The sequence below is a fragment of the Mytilus californianus genome, unplaced genomic scaffold (assembly GCF_021869535.1).
Source record: "Mytilus californianus isolate M0D057914Y unplaced genomic scaffold, xbMytCali1.0.p SCAF_17, whole genome shotgun sequence".
Classification (NCBI taxonomy): domain Eukaryota; kingdom Metazoa; phylum Mollusca; class Bivalvia; order Mytilida; family Mytilidae; genus Mytilus; species Mytilus californianus.
In genome coordinates, this window is record NW_026262659.1 from 2247742 (window position 1) to 2265292 (window position 17551).

The following is a 17551-nucleotide window of genomic DNA, read 5'->3' on the forward strand; positions in this document are numbered from 1 at the left end:
TGGTAGGAATAAAACATGTTAGAAAAGATTTTTACTCAGCAATGGTACCATGGAAAATTGACCCTCCCTCCTATAGACCTCAGATTTTCAAATTGTCATAGCTATTTAAACTACTTTTTATAGTAATAATGCTTTAATAAGTATTTGGTATAAATAAAACATGTTAGAAAAGATGTTGAAACATTTTTACTTAGCCATGGTATTTTGAACCTCCTACCATGGAAAAATTGAACCCCCTCCCATAGACCTAATATTATCAAATTGACATACATTACAAACCAGTAAAAGTCTGAAATGGCCTATAGCTGTACTTGACTGTACTGATTTTTACTCCACCAGTCTGAATTGGTCTGAAATTTAATTGATAATACTCGACTGTAGTCTGAAACATACTTAAATGTCTGAACTTGTACTCGACCTTTACTCGACCAGTACTTAACCATTTTATACGCGTCTGAACCATGCTCGACCTAGTCTGAACCATACTCGACCTAGTCTGAACCATATTAGACATAGTCTGAACCATACTCGACCAAGTCTTAACCAACCTAGACCTATTTTTTGTATATACTATTGTATTTCGTCAATTTAGGAACTGTTTTTAACAACAGCTATTTCCCCTGGCTAGAAATTTGAACAACAATTTGAAATTAAAAATGTATTCAAAATCGCATTGAAACCAAAAGTTCACAATAAACATAATATAACTTCAACACCATATTCATCAACATTTACTCATATATATATATATATCACCTTTAAAATAAAAATAAAACAAGCTGATCAAATAATCTCAAAACTGAATTGTGACTAATATTTTCAATGTTATTCAAATTTTTTTGAATGTTTCAGACATATTTTATGCTTACTGGACAATTTTCACCATTAACTTAATCCTAGTAGAGATTTATGGTGTCAGTTGAGTTTAGTGAATAATGCAGTGAACATTTTTTTTTATTAAAATACATATAAAATAGTATATAAAGCAACTTATTAAATTTAAAAAATGACACATTTGATTTGTTAAACCAAGAATTAAATATAATCATGATAATAAAACTTCCATAGCAATTCTTGATAACCTTTTAAAAAAAGAAATGTGTTCCAAAGTTACAGTAAAAATGTATTTCAATTAAATTTAAATAATTTTTGTCAAAATTAAAGACATGGTATACAAGAAGCACTTTAATAAGGTTTAATTACCTCAGAACATGTGTGTTTTACAGGTAAAAAGAAAGCCCTATTTTTCAAACTCATGTATTACTTGTCTAGTGAATTCAAAAGGCCTTGCGATTTAGGTTTAACAGGATGTTGCAATTTTGAATGAATGTTATTTAGAATTTAATAATCTCTGACAAGGAGTGATCTTTTTAATGAGTTTGCCTTAAGCAGGAGGTATTACTTTATACTCCACCACTAATCAGAAGAAAAAATTTATTCATTTCTTTAATTTTTTATCCCTTTTTGATATATATTATATATAATATATCACAAATTATAATAATAGATATATTTCTAATATAAGGTTAAACAATTTCAGTGATTTTGTTGGCTGTTGTTACCTCATTAAAAAAATAATTATATAACAATTTTATGTAACTATGAAACCTATGTAGTTTTTATTTAGGAATTTAGGAAAATTATGTTTAAAAAAGAAAATAAAAAACACATGCCAAACAAGAAGCACCTTTATAAGGTTTATACCCTCAGTATAGGTGTGGTTTTTAGGTAAAAGAAAATCTTTTTTTAACAAAACTCTAAAACTTTAGAATTGATATAATTAAATTATTAAATAAGAAAAATTAAATCTATAAGATAATTTGATTTAACTATCTCTATTTGATAAATCTGAGAATCATGTAAGGATGTAAAAATCTGTTTTTATATAAATGTATATCTATCTTTTATTGTGGCTGTTGTCGTGTCAGTTAAAAAGAAATTTATTTTAACAGTTAAAATTAAAAAAAGTAGAGATTATTTGGTCAAAGATGGTTCAGACTGGTCGAGTATTGTTCAGACCTTTGGTCGAGTATGGTTTAGACTGAAAAAATAGGTCGAGTAAAGGTCGAAAATAGGTTAATACTGTTTAGACGGGTCGAGCAATAGTTCAGACTATTTTCAATGGCAAAGATAAAAGGGTCAAGTACAAATCAGTACAGTCGAGTATGGTTAAGACTGGGGTCGAGTAATGTCGAGTAAAATTTTGACCAATTCAGACTGGTCGAGTAAAAATCAGTTCAGTCAAGTACAGATATAGGCCATTTCAGACTTTTACTGGTTTGTAGTGATAGCTATTTAAGCTATGATATATAATAATGATGTATTAATAAGTACCTAGGCAATATTTGTATCCACACTAGGTAGACATGAAAGGTTGTGGATTCAGGTCTGTCCGGCCGAAAGACTCAGGTTGGTATCTCACGGATGGCCTGTACCATAAGTCCAAAAATGGAATTTGACTTTCCTACCCTCCACCCAACCCAAGAGTTTGTCAAAAATACCATACGAACGTCCTTTTTTTATTCACTCTAACTTAGATTTATAAAAATTCCTTACAGCAAAACTTTTATCCATCCTATGAGCAAATGAAGGCCTACACAGGATTTCATCATTTTTCGGTTGTTAAACACATTGGGGAAACTAGAAATTCACGGGAAATTAGTCTTTTTTATGGCATTATGTCGCCTTAAAACATAATTGTAAATTGGAATTACGGGGGAACAGATTAAGTATTAAAAAACTAGAAAATTCAATATAAAAATTAATATACTATAGAATCCAAAATCGTTAACTTTCTATTCCCTGTGTTATCCATATACAGAGTAATCATTTTTCGGTTTTCGTTTCTTTCCAGGATTTTTCCTAAACTTAAGGTAGCATACGATTTCCAGCAAATATGAATGTTATTACCATTGATTACTATAAAAAATAATGCAATACTATCATAATATTTATGGACTTCTTTCATATTCACAGGTAACTCATGATCGTTTACTATTTTCCTTACTACGAGTAGAGTAGCGTGCGGAGTTAGAAGTAGCCACCGAAGAGCAACGGAATTTATCGACCTTTATCATTCGGGTTACTATCGATAGCTCTCGGTAAATAAGCTCAAGGTTTTACTTGTGTATACAAATATGGTCATCAATTGACCTGTCCAGTGCGACAGTAAAACTCATTCTAAAGAGGTTGTGAAATGTATTAATACACAGTCACGTTGGGACGGAATAAGGACGTTAAATCCGACGCCGACGCCTTGTAAAACGAGAGAGAAGATACTAAGGAGGAAATCAAAGATTATTAGTTAAAAACAAACAACACCATATCCAACAAAACAAAAAATAACAAAACATTGCACAGAAAATTGAAGATTGAACCACAGGAACCCCACCAAAAACGGGGTGAACTCAGGTGACCCGGAAGAATAATTTTGATTGATTGTTGTTTGCCTATCGTCCAGTGGCAAATATGTCATGCAAGTTCTGGGAGATGAAAGGATAAACAGTTCCTGCTCAACATGTGACACCTGTCGTGTTGCTCATATAGTATATGGCAAAGTTTCTGCCCTTATCCATCATACCTTATTCTTCAAGTTTAAGTTTGAATTTCTTTCCCTTTATTCCTGGCATTCCATCTTGCAGAATTTATTTTTACCTGTCCTCGTCCTGAATGAAATATTTACCATTGGACGTTAAGCAAGTATCAGTCAATCAATATATAAATAACTATAGTGGATTGCAACGGATTTTCTTTTCACCCTGTTAAAATACCAATCTATTCAATTAATTGATAAATTCTATGAAATGTATGTTCTGTTAGCCAAGTAAATAAAATATGTCTTATATAAAGTAATATGAAGTAAAAGTATGTTATACTGACCTACAATACCAAAGAATTCAATTTAAAAACAATGATTTCATCCTCGCTATTTAGTATTAACTCAGTTGTCTTACCTGCCACGACGTCTTTATTTATACACACCGATGGAAGGTGGTTACTGTGCAGTATTTCAATAGATTGCAAAACATTATGTAATGAAATACATTTTCCATAAATTTTCTTTTTAAACAACGATTATACACAAAAACATTTAATGGTTTAAACCACAAATAGGATGCAAGGTGTTATGACAAATTCCCCGTTTACGTCCGTGGTAGTTGCGAAAACATTCCTTGGAAATCAACCGTATCATTATAATGTACTTTTGGTTATTCCTTATAATAAAGTGACAATTAAAAAGCTATTAATCTAGAATGTTATATTTATAAAGACGGACGGTCGAGCTGATAATTTTTTTTTCGGAGATTCACATAAATCATAAATAAAACATTAACAAATTCAAAAGATTAAAAAAAGGTTAAAATGTCTCATGGTAATAGTCATACCAACATTAATGATAAACAGACGATTTTTGATCATTTTTGTATTCTTATTTTCGTTTGTTTATTCTTGTTTTCCTTCCTTTATGGTGATGTTCCGTTGGCTCCTTCTGATGGAGCTTACATTAAAATTTAAGATATGGCATATATGGTGGCATATAGATGGAATGCCTTGCAGATCGGCTTTATCTGTCCTTTTGATGGAGCTTACATTAAATTTTATATATGGTGGCATGTAGATGGAATACCATGCAGATCGGCTATTTCTGTTCTTCTGATGGGGCTCCCGTTAAATTTTTACAGATGGTTGCATGTAGATGGCAAACCTTGCAGATCGGCTATATCTGTCAATCGTAAAAATGAAAACAACAGTTTATAAATTTCATGCGTCCGATGCGCTTTTCTGGACTTTCCATGCCAAGATGATTTGAATGATATACATCATTTGTACATGGTAATTCCCTAGAAATCACTCCCACTCCCACTCCCTGTTATTTGAGAGTGTTCTAATATCTTGTAATTTTTTATCATTTGTTGTTGTTGGGCGTGTGGATGGCGAACATGCTTTGAGTTCCACGGTCTTAATGGTGCATGGTGGCTGGTACATTGGATTCTTTGGTGGTGAGTAATACATATGTGGTTAGTGCCACTTCTGCGCTCAAGCACAGTCTTAAAAAGGAGACTGTTCGGTATGAGAGATATTGTAAATAGGCGTGTGTTCGTCTCTTGCCTCGTTTTCACGCGAGTCGAATTCTGGATCAGAAAATGCATTTGTACATGTGTCATTTGTGGAGTTATCAAATGTGTGCTGGTCTGCTGATTGTTTACTATTCCCTTTTTGTTCTTTCTGGTTTTCGTTTGTTTGCGACCATTCTCTATTTTGAAATCAATAAATTCATCAGACAAATTTATAATTTTATTGCCCTGTTCAAGTAGTTCGAAGATGATTCATGATTATGATGTTAAACTTCTGCTGTTGAATTAATAAAGAATGTTCAAGGTCCTTTTTATCTTGTTCTAATTTAAAAGTGAGTGCTCTGTTAGTGGCCAGTTCCTTTTTCATTAATTTGATTTCGGCAAATGAATGTTTCTTTGGTTTTGAACTGTTTATCTTTTTGACCTAGTTGTCACTTTTTGTGTTTAATTTCCTCTTCTAGAATATTATTACAGACAGGAATTGGTGTGACATTGTTGGTTACTGTTTTCGAACGCACATTAGAGTTTTCATCTTTTATTTGAAAGCATAAAATAAGACAGCAATAAATCGAAAGGAAAAACAAATTTTGCAATTTGTAAGAAAAGTAAAAAACTGTATAAAAAGAGATAGCCGTAAAGTTTTATGAAAATGCCAGATGATTTGAAACTGTTTTAAACTTTAAAACGAAATATATGAATTTAATCCCATCTAAAAATTCTATTTTTTCACAAATTGATTAAGTACATATCATTTGACAGCAAAAAAATCTTTTTAATGAAAATAGACTTTGCTAATCGTAAGGACAGTATATAATGCAAATAGCTTTCAAGCGTTATGAAAATACCAATTGATTTGAAAAAGTAATGGTCATTTTCAAAGATGAGATTTTACATTTTAAATTGATATAATAAATGTACGAAATAGTTTTTTTTCACTAGTTTGTACCGTTTTACAAATTGTTATTCGAGTTCATCTGCATAAAACTTAGGCAGAGTTTTTAGTATTCATTACTGACAAAGAAAACAGAATTTAAGATATTCCCCATCCGAAAATAAGTTCAACTCTTAATTAATACTTTGTTCACCCAAGGAGGTTGTATGAGAATGAGAGTGCACGAAAGACGATAATTACACATAAAATGTTACCGCCTTTTCGGTAAGTGGGTGTTAATTTGTTAGCATCGATTCGGTCTCAGAGGGAGAAACACCCGTGTAAGAACGGAAACACCCGAAGTGTTATTACAAAATAAGCTAACTTACGCAAAGTGTAGGTTTGGCCAGGATCCCAGGCTTTTACAAAATACACACTGGATGTTTTCTCTTGACGTATTTCAGTCATCATTTGATTATGGTCGACCATCTATTTATTCGTGATTACGAAGCATTGGAGCCTGAAAAAAATCATATCCTGCTTTGCTGCGTAGTTGATGACTACGGAATTGTAATTTCCCATAAAACATTTGTGGGAATGTCCATTGATAAAAAATGGACACGCATTTCCTGTTGTGGTATCTATATTAACAAATTGACGTCTTTTAAGTTTTTATGAATATTTCAATCTTTGCCTGAAATTACAATTGATTAAGAAAACGTCTGGTTATTACAAAAAATGAATCTACACATATACCATGTGTGTAATCGAAAAAAATTAATGTGTAAATTTGACACTTGATCATGTTAATTAATATGTAAATGAAGTACTGGCTTTTAACAAAATTCAAATTAAACACTGAGTATAACGAGGTATTGATTTGGTGTGGCCAGAGTGAGGACTTAAAAAATGTTATTAAATTTCTTTATTTTTATTTTGTTTAATTCCTATGCATTCAGTGAGGTCACCTCAATTTAAAGGAAACCAAAATGTAAAATATTGGAAATCAAATGAAATAATAAAGACATCTTCTAATTTTGCCCAGACTGAACGATATACTAAATAAAAAGCGCCTATATCCTGATGTATACAGCATAACACCATGACAAAGACTGAAACGTTTTGGTGGTTCTCAGATAAATTTCTCTCCGTCTTAATATAAAAAAAAATCGCACCGGACGCAACCGGTCACCGTAACGAAAGTAACTCACATATTCCTCTACTTTCGAGTATATAACCTGCTATTTCTTTTATTTCCAGGAGCTACATGGGGAGTGAAAATCTAAGCGCGTATGCTCATATCTACATAATTAACAAACATTTCGGTGTTATTCGATAAATTACTCTCTTTATTTCCAAACATTCGCTCCGGTCGAAACCGGTCCCCATAACGAAGGAAGTTTGCATATTCTTCTATTTTCTATGATATTACCTGCCAATTCTCATTGACAGAGACAAACAGGGGAAGCGACAAGCTTTGTTTGAGGCAAGGTGGGGTTGACATTCTTTAATTTCTTTAAACCCTCATAATTTTGTCATTTAAAATGATTTAGCTCTGTATTAACACCTGTAAATTGAATTGTCACGGTAAATACACCTTTATCCTGCAATCGACCTTTCTACTATACTAATACAGGTGTACAGATAACACGAAGCGATATACGTATACTAGACGTATATAGTCTCCTGGTATCCTGCTTCTGTTGCGAGCGAAAGGTTATGTCAATTTGGGGTCCTCATTGCGGTCCGCGTTTAAGTCATGTTCAAAAACAAATTCAACGATTGGGATGGAAAAAAAATGTACAAATTTAATTGCAGGATAAAGACAATAACTGTTTAGTGTCTTTAAATATCAGCTGTATTTGTACTCGACTTGAAACAGGAGTAAAATTTTATTTAGGAATTTAGGAAAATCGCATTGCACCTGTTTCTTAGCCTCGTACAAATACAGCTGATATTTAAAGACACTAAACAGTTATTGTCTATGTATTTTAATTACCCAGTTACCGATGACAATAACGTGACATTAGCGATATAACTAATTACCCGAACTATTCGCGGTAACAGCCTGGTATCTCAGAGGGCCATATCAAGTGGGGTTTCTTTATATTTTTATCATTTTCCATTGATCAAATTGCTATCCTGGGGATGCTAAATTTATATCAAGCAGAGTGTGCACTCTCCTCATACAACCTCATTGGTTCAACCCATAATTCTAAATTAAAACCAAAGAGTAAAATTTACCCTGAACATTCTAGTAATGTTTTAAAATAATTTAATCTCCAAAATGAAGGAGTTGTCTCCCATGTTTGAATGTATTATTATATACAGTCTTTTGCTGAAGTCCTTCTATTTTATCCACTGTATGCGCACGCATTATTCTGCCTACCGAGGTTGTTCTTTAGTCGCTTCCATGTGCTGCTGATCAATTATGTCTTTAAAAAAAGGTTTAGTAACCAATTGTGCACACAGACATTTATTTTTCAAAATGTATAACAAATATAAAAAGAGAACTGTTTTGTATAAGTTTAAATTGTTTATTTCCTCTAAAATTTTGAATACCTCTTTAAATAATGTCTTGGGGCATCGGTGGTCGAGTGGTCTAAGAGTTCAACTACTGTATCACTAGGCTGTCAACATTGAGGTTGTGAGTTCGAATCGACTCCTCAATTAACAAGGATTGTCAGTTTTCCTGCCGAAGGTCGGTGGTTTTCTTCGGGCACTCCAGCTTCCTCCACCAATAAAAACTGACCGCCACGAAATAGCCAATACTGCTGAAAGTGGCGTTAAAAACCAATCAATCAATCAATCAATATTATCTTAAAAACAGATATCAGGATTTATGTTAGGAGCAGGTTTTGTTTTAAAATTATAACAAACACCTAAATAAGGGTATTTCTAAGAACTAGGCAGGGGATGCATGATAAAAAAAAGCCTGAAATATTTAATGATACTGTGTTAAAATTAAAAGATGCAAAACATGCTTTACCATATTGGTATTGCCTGGGGGTCATAAGAGATTTCTTGGCCATCATGGTCATGTAAAATGACTTTTCTTACAATAATAGTTAATTCTCATGATTGCAGAATGAGGAGTTATTTCCCTTTGCTGACAGTTTTGTAGTGCATTCTATGATGAATGTATATGAAATGAAAGTCCTGCAGAAAGTAAGATATACTAAAAATACATTTCTAAATGGTTCCTAAAATTCGAATAACCATATCACATACTTGAATTGGATACATGTACTTCACCTCCAACTGAATTGGTGATTTCAAGGTACAATATATTATCAAAAAGAAAAAGAAGCCAACAATTATTCATTTGTTTATATTTATAGATGGGCAACAATTTTTTTACAGAAATCTTAAGATGGGCGTAAACATTTTTTAACGATTCAAAAGGCCGGATGGGCATCCACTTTTATATACATACAAAATTTAGAATGCATCCCTCTGATAAATATTGAACAGTCTCTTATGTTAAATTATTTAATCTAACTGTGGAGTAAAATTGCAATGAAGTGTCCTACATTGAGTTCATTGCTCACAAACATGTTTACCAATGTTCAAATCTCATAAATCTCATAGAAATTAAGGTAACAAACAAAAAACTGAGGTCCACAGGGTACATGATTTACGTTGTGTCTGTCCAAAGTCAGGAGCCTGTAAAAACTGAGGTCCACAGGGTACATGATTTACGTTGTGTCTGTCCAAAGTCAGTGGCCTGTAAAAACTGAGGTCCACAGGGTACATGATTTACGTTGTGCCTGTCCAAAGTCAGAAGCCTGTGAAATCTGAGGTCCACAGGGTACATGATTAACGTTGTGCATGTCCAAAGTCAGGAGCCTGTAACAACTGAGCTCCACATGGTACATGATTTACGTTGTGCCTGTCCAAGGTCAGCTGGAGCCAGTTAAAACTGAGGTCCTCAGGGTACATGGTTTACGTTGTGCATGTCCCAAGTCAGGAGCCTGTAAAACTGAGGTCCACAGGGTACATGCTTTACGTTGTGTCTGCCCAAAGTCAGGGGCCTGTAAAAACTGAGGTCCATAGGGTACTTGATTTACGTTGTGCCTGTCCAAAGTCAGAAGCCTGTAAAAACTGAGGTCCACAGGGTACATGATTTACGTTGTGCCTGTCCAAAGTCAGGAGCCTGTAAAAACTGAGGGTCACAGGGTACATGATTTACGTTGTGCCTGTCCAAAGTTAGGGGCCTGTAAAAACCGAGGTCCACAGGGTACATGATATCCGTTGTGCCTGTCCAAATTCAGGAGCCTGTAAAAACTGAGGTCCACAGGGAACTTGATTTACGTTGTGTCTGAATAATTAGGAAAATCTGGATTGTCTATCCTCTAAATATCTGCAGGTATATTTAAAATATCTATAGTAAGTTATATATAGTTTGGAATAATTCTGAATAAGAGGGATACAGTTATTCCTCTTTAGATTAGCAATAATTTTCCTGTCCAAAGTCAGGAGCCTGTATACACGAATAGAGTACGTTCTTGTTGTTCAAAGAATGAATAATTTCAAAAGGGAACGTGTTTTGTGTGGGAAATAATAGAATTTCTACTTTCCTCCATAAACAATGTAAGCAAAATGCATAGATTTCTGAACATGATTCAATATTACATATAGAATTCATCTTAACTTTGCAAGTTTGATTTTAGAGAACTACACGAACAATCAGTGATACAAAAAGGAATATCTCATATAGCGTTATTTTTATGAAAAAAAGAATAGCCAAAAGAATATATTTTTTTACGAAAATGAATAATTTCCCTAGAAAATAGACAACGAAATATTTCCCTGGGAAACTATATATATACTTATTCAACTGGTATTTCTAAAAAATTTCACAGGGAAATAAAAAGTAAGACGTACTATTTTACGCGTAAGTGTTTCAGATATTTTGCACCAGAAATCTATTAGTTTACTAAGGGAATCATTTCTTATATGGTTTCCCTGGGAAATGAATTGACGACAAATATACTCACCTGACCTGGAAAAAGTATTTAATGTATATATGTATGTATGCTACGTATAAGCCTCCTTTCATTAAGAACACCACCATGAGTAATGGTGTAAAGGAAGACATTTAGCACACTGTATCGGAGCAGATTTAAGTTAGCATTTGTATACTCAGTTCCCCAGCCTGTCCGTGACAGGACTTACTAGAAGAAAGTTAACCTTCCTCAAAACATGAAGTAATACAATGCAATAAAATATACGAACACAGCCACTCACCTGATTTGTACATCTTCGTAATTTAAATAGTTAGAGACCACTAATCTTGCCGACTATGGAGCACTTTGGCAAACTGCTAAACTAGATCCGATAGCAGAACTGAAGGATAGAATGAAGGATGACACCACGAAGGCAATGAAATGGAAACAAAAACAGAGAGCAAACATCAACCTAGACAACATCGAAATATGTCTTTTTTCAAAAAAGAAAATCGACGAAGAGGACAAACGCATTTTGATTCAATGAAAAGAGCTCGAATATAGCTCTACACCAAAGCTCCATGAAATCCCTAACGGACGAGAAAATGACTTTAAGCAAGCACATTTGGCTATTGAAAAGATAGTAAACAGGAATTTATAACATCAATAGAAGTGAGACAGATTAGAAAAGATAGGACACCAAAGCTACCACAATTATACTACATTCTAGTAAGATCAGTCATGGAATCCTGTAACCCAGCATGGCAAATAGCAGAACCAAATGACCTGCAAAAACCTGACAGAGTGCAATGAAAAGCACTTATTCTATGCATAGATATGCCTACAAAAAAGAGATAGCAAAGATTAAATCCAAATCTGCACAAGAACCCATCAAGCAACAACTTGTGCGAGCAGAGCAGGACAAATACCCAACACCAATAGGCAAAGCCCTAAACCAAAGAGTAGACATGGACAAACAGACAGATATTAACATCAACCTAAAAAAACATGAGTTTACATACAAGCTAGGCGAAACTCCAATGACCCCAAAACAAGCCCATTATACTGGAGTCGATTAAGCAACTCAAAATCAAGGATAACAGACCAACAAGAACTTTGACAGAAAACTTTTAAACAACTCATGGGAGATTACACACAATAACAAGCAATAGCGTTCGCAGATTAGTTATGCTTAGGGAACCCAAGACCTTGTGGAGCCGGACCATTTATATACGCCGAACACATTAAACCTGAGGTACGACTATATCTGCCTGTAGCACAGAGAAGATCCATTCTACTGACAGAACTAATAGCAATTCTCATATTCCTTGAATACTGCATTACTGATAACCTGTTCAACGCAATACAGATTATCAAGATTTTCTCTGACAGTCATAGCGCTGTGGGACTTCTAACACTTACTACATTGACGTAATAAGAGAAATATCACGCCATATCACTACAGGACGTCAACAAGCAGCTTATAAGAGTACAACCAGAAAATGCCAGAGGATATGGATAATATCCGAGAGAAGCAGGGACTTATACGAAAAGATACCAGCTACACTCAATTCTGTCTGATTTCCCAACTAAAAGTCATTTCAACATATCCACCCCACAGAGAACTGACAGTGATTACACATTCACACCAAGCAAAAGTAAGTAACATCATAAGGAAACCGGTGCTAGGATCAAACATGAGAAGCAATCGATTAGACAAGATCTTTAACCAAATAGTGACACTTCAAAAGTGATATTTTATCCATACTGTTGTGAATACGAAACAACTCAGACGATATGTGACTACATTAAAAGAATTATATTACAGATTACAGATTAACCCAAAAGTCAGTACTGCATGGATGTGAGAACTGGGGATTTAAAAACGTTATACATGTCAAGTTTGAACAAATGGAGTTATCCCTCTTTGTACTGGTTCTCTCCTTCCATGCGTATTAGTTCAAGTTACCTTTTTATTTATTTTTTTTATGCATGCGATGAACGTTTGAATTTTGTATTAATTATGCTCTGAATATACCCGTTATAGGAATACAGAATTTAATCAGACCCATTTAAAGTTAATTGAATCAATTACCCATCTAGAATTACATTTTGCATTCAGAATGATACTAGTAATAAAGTGTGAACACAAATATGAGCTTTTTTTGTAAACATCTTTAAATAATATCATCATATTAAAAATAAGTTCAGAAATACGGAACCTTTACACTGAACAATTGTCATGAGGTTAAACTAGCTATAAAGCCAGGTTCAACCTATTACTTTCTGAGAAATGTCTTGTACCAGAAATATGAATAAGTCCATAAAAACTGACAGAACGAATGGAACAACTTTGATACCGGTATTTTCCGAAGAAAATTGTGTGTAAACCTGGTTTTATAGCTAGCTAATTTTCCTCCCACTTATATGACAGTTGTTTGTAGTTCCGTTATATTGACAAAGTTTGGTGAGCAACCCAAACAGACATAATAGGTTAATTTGACCAAAATTGGGATCCTGCAGGCAAACTGTATACATTTTTGAATAGGAATAAAAGTCCGTTTAAAACAAATTATAATAATGTGTGACTATACATGTATCTACCATTTCATTAAATATTGATCATTAAACAATTATGAAATTTGGAAGTTAAACAGGAAATCACTCTAATTGGGTCCACTCGACTTGATTTTTTTTAATGTAAATTAAATAGAGATATATCGAGAGATAATGTGTCATGATAACATATCTTTTATCCTACTTCATACTTCCTGTACTAAATAAAGCAACAATAGTAAACCGCTGTTCAAAAGTCATAAATCGATGTAGAGAAAATAAAAATAAAACCGAGGGAACACATCAACTACAGTATAAGAGGAAAACAACGGAACAACAGAAACACTGAAGTGCAACAAAAACAAACGCCAAAATACATAGAAACGAACTATTTGATAACTTACATTAAGCATATACACTGCACTAACAAACTGTGTTATTTATTTATTTACCCCCGTGTAATTATCTTGTTTTCTTTCCTCTTGGATGTATTTTTGCGGGGAAATCGCTAAAAGACGCAAGGTGCTTGATGGTCATTTTGATATACTGAAAACTATGATTTGCTTGGCCTTGGACATCTGCCATAGCAAGATAACGCGTATTGGAAAGTAATGCAAAACAATGGATTGAGGCCGAAGAGGGGATTTTAGAAGCAATAATTTTTTAAGGTATTGAAATGAAAATCACAATCTGGCTTGTATGTAAAAGTTTGACACATGATCAGTATTTTAATTAGATAGGTTTGTGATGGCAATTAGAAAATCAGCAGTTTCTTGTATTTCATTACAATATCAACGAAAAGATATCTGAAGATATCAGATCATTTTATTTGGAAAAACGTTTACTGTACTTATTTTACACGCTATGATTATCGTAGATACGTTAGAGCGAAATTTACTCACTTGATAATGACAATCAAAATGTCCAGCCGAACTTTCATAATTAAATGGCCGATTTTCGGTAGGATACTGTCACTGCTAGTCTCAGCTATAACGTGAATGTCATATGACCCTATCATATGGAGACAGATGTGAAAAACAGGTTGAAAATATTCTCTTCCTTACCTTGTTTCTTTTAAAGTTTATAGAATAATAGTTTTCTTCATTGGGTATAAATGAGCCAAATAATTTCAAGGAAGATTTTCAGTCGACGAGGAAATAAAAACCGATGACGTGAGAACAATAGAAAAGTAACTCTGAGCCTACTTATGAAAAGTCGACAAAATCAATAGTAACACAATGCCAGTGACGATACTGATTAAAAGTTAATCTATAAAACAAAGAAAGTATTTTCAAACTGTTTTATTAGAAAGGTACATGCAAATACACGATGTTTTTCCCATCATTTGTCGAGATTACTGCATTAGAAGCATGTGGAACTCAAATTTAAAAAAAAGTTGATTTTTGCTGCATATCGATAATTAAATTTGAAATAATCATGTACATTCAAAATCTAAAATCACCAAATTTCGGAGTGTTCCACATAGCCATTAGCATGTTACAATTTCCTAAAATATACCTATTTTCGACGGCAAAGTTTTCGGGTACGCCGGTCTGTCCTTGTCACGCGAAATATGGTGTGTTCGTGATTATAACGATTTAAAAGTTGTGTCTGTGCAGTTTAAGAAAAAAATAAAGATGAATATTTTTACAAAGTAAATTATCCGTTAAAAGATTTTTACATTTGTAAGAATAGACCGTCCGTATTTTTGTACATGTATTTACTGTCTTCTCGATGTATTCGAATTCAACGTTTACATTTGGAAAAGGTCCATTTGAATTTGCTTAGTAACTTAATTTCAAAAGTGTTAATCTTTGCTGCATATTACTCAGTTCTTTTGGTTTTTTTTCCCTGAACTTCTCTGGTCTAGTTGCTTACATATGCGTATATTTGACATCACCCAGACAGTTATACAGCTAGTAAAATAATAAATTCAAGTTGATACTCCAGAATTTATTCGCATAGCAACATGTTAAACCTTTTTTACACAAAGCACAAAGCTCATATAACCTGCTGTACTCGTCGTTTCCTTTTTTAGGAAGGAAATGATAATGTTGATATGGAAATTTTGTTTTTTATTTCAATTTATTTTTATTGTTACTATCTACCAGAATTTTTTTGGTAAATTAAGATTTGATAGCGTCCTTGCTAAAACGGGACAAATAAGTAAAGATCCAGTTTACATCTAGAAATTGACGATGAGGGTCGGTTGAGAGAAAGAAACTTCTAGTATGCGACAAAAGTGATGATTTAAGCTTCCCAATTGTGAACTTTCCATTTCTATGTAGCAACATTCCAACAGCGTCTGCATATGGAGTATATGTATCTCAGTTGATATGATATTCCAGAACTTGCATTTCCTATCATGATTTCCTTGATATATGGTTTCTGCTTATACGGAAGTTATTAGACCAAGAGTTCGGAGTTCCAAGTGGTGAGGTTGAAATCATCACTTCGAAATTTTACGGACGCCATCACGAAATGGTTGACCGTTATGGAATAACTGTTTGACAGATGGCGACGGATATGTTCTAATTGTTGTAAACACAACTCCTGTCCTCTTTTCCTGTGACCTACCGACCTAGACTTATATTATCATCGGTTTTGTACTTACTCGAGCAACACGACGAGTGTCACATGTGAAGCAGGATTTGCTTACCCTTCCGGAGCACCTGAGATCACCCATGGATTTTGCTGTGTTATAGTGTTGTTTAGTCCTTGGTCGTCTATGTTGTGTTTTCTGTACTGTTGTTTTGGTCGTTTTTCATTTTTTGCCATGGCATTGTCAGTTTGTTTTCGACTTATGAGTTTGAATACTCTTTTGATATCTTTTGTCTCTCATCTACACGGAAGATTATATTTTGACACTAGATTTCCAAATGTAAGTAACGTGGCTTTTCGCGGTACTTACGGGGGAATAACTCATTTGATTGAAACATGTGAAAGTACTTTCTGTGCAAATCTTTTATATTTTAAAAATATGTTCCCTTGAAAATTTTCTGTCGTAGGGGACGACCATTTGATTTTATGGGGGAGGGGACAGAAGGGTTTTATAAAAGAATATCCTGGCCTGGAAAGAGCTGAAAATGAATAAACTTACATAGGATAGGATGAAAATGAATATTCTGAAACACAAAATGCAGTAAACAATTGTGTACAAAAGTGCAAATTAATTATCGCGAGGAAAAAAGCATGCGTAGCAGCAGATGAGAATGAATAGTGAATCCACAAATAAATCCTCCTGCCTCCCCCTAATGAGTATCAAATAATCGTCCCCTTACTGAGACATGTAACTGAGTTTGGACAGTTTAAAACATCTACTTTAACAATATGTTATCTGCTCACAAATTGCGAATTAAATTTGAGAGATACTGGTGTGCCAGGTTCTCTTCAAATGAGGTTAAAGACAAAGTTCAATATATATTTAAATGTGACACCCATCTACTAAAACGAGAAGAATTGATGCAAAGTATATTAGAGTCATTTCCAAAATTCCAAGATTTAGATACTAACAACAAACTAGTTTGGATATTGAATAATCCGGCTGCACTATTTTCATTTTATGAATATGTAAATGATACTGATGATTAAAAATACATAATCTCCACAACTCCTCTCGGTTGCTTCTTTAAATAATAGTTTAGATACTGTGCTAAGCCTGCATTGAGCATAAGACGAATTGTATATTATGTGACACCGTTCATTGATGATTATTACTGGTCTAAAACTGACCCCATTGTCTTGCAGTAATATGTCATCTTTAAACAGTTATTATTGTTCATGAGTTTAACTAATCTGCATACAGTACGAGAAGGGATTTCCTTTTTAAGTATCTACTCGTGGTACTTACTGCAGATGAGTCACAGTATCAATTATTCAATTTAATTTGTAGTATACCTCACAGTTCTAAATGTCTTTTTTTTATCTGCAGATATTTCTCCTTAAGACACCGACTATATTTATGACTTCTGTTTAATTATTAGTCACACTGCACTTTCCTAGTGATCTTGGGTTAATGTCAACATACTATTAGTGTTTTGTCTCAACACGACGAAGTCAAAAAAGCGAGACTTAGGCATCTTGTTTCTGACGTCGGCGAC